A 983-nucleotide genomic window follows, 5' to 3' on the forward strand; every position below is an offset into this window, starting at 1 on the left:
GCCCAAGATGGCATAGAATCTCCATGTTTCATTTCAATTGTCTTGAGAAGTAACCCCTCTAGATCCAAGATAAGTACTCTTTTGATGTCCTTGAAAGCAAGTGGTAGGTGATAAGGAGGTGATTCATTCCTTGGACAAGGTCTTGGAGGAGGTTGGATGGGTAATTCAATAGTTTTCTTCAATTTATGCCAGCATATAGCCAATCCATTTTTCTGTAATGGTTCTGAAATTAAAGAACAAGAACACTTAATGCAAACACAACAATAGACATGGGTTTTACATTGTCTACCCTAATGTTTTATTAGATACCAAAATCCATCTATGATCTACTCATTAATAGAAAGAAAGTCAAATTAAAATCCTGACTCTTTTTTATGCTACACTCTCTCTTAGTCTCAATACCATGGAGGTCAACTAGACTTAAGTCAATTAATAACTACTACTTGTTGTTAAAGGTATGCTTGAAGTGCATAAGGCTTAACCAATGCTCTAGTGTAGAATGGGTATTTAGGTCTCAAGGTCTACCACTTATCCAAGCAAAGATCCATTTAGATATGGAAACCCAAATTTTCTTAATATAATGATATAGAGTGGACAAGTGGTGAATCCTGAGACCAAACCACTCATGCTACTAGGGATAATAGGTTGGACAAGTGGTGGACCTTGAATGTAAACCCCCCATGTACAAAGTATCAGGGGTTTTGGGTATTTCAATCGACTCTAGCATCTTCGAGACATGGTGGAGCATCATTCTCTCCATGTTTCAATGGAGTCTATCTTGGATAAATGGTGGAGCATCATTCTCTCCATGTTTCAATGGAGCCTAGCTTGGACAAGTGGTGGACGTTTGTTTCTCTCTATGTTTGAACAGATTTAGCTTGGACAAGTGGTGGACCTTGGAACAAAATCCCCATGTAAAACATATCATGGACATTACAAGTGGTGAGAAAAAATACCATTCAATATATAACCTTATAGGTTGG

The sequence above is a fragment of the Adiantum capillus-veneris genome, chromosome 23 (assembly GCF_014529385.1).
Source record: "Adiantum capillus-veneris isolate H3 chromosome 23, ASM1452938v2, whole genome shotgun sequence".
In the NCBI taxonomy this organism is placed as follows: Eukaryota; Viridiplantae; Streptophyta; class Polypodiopsida; order Polypodiales; family Pteridaceae; genus Adiantum; species Adiantum capillus-veneris.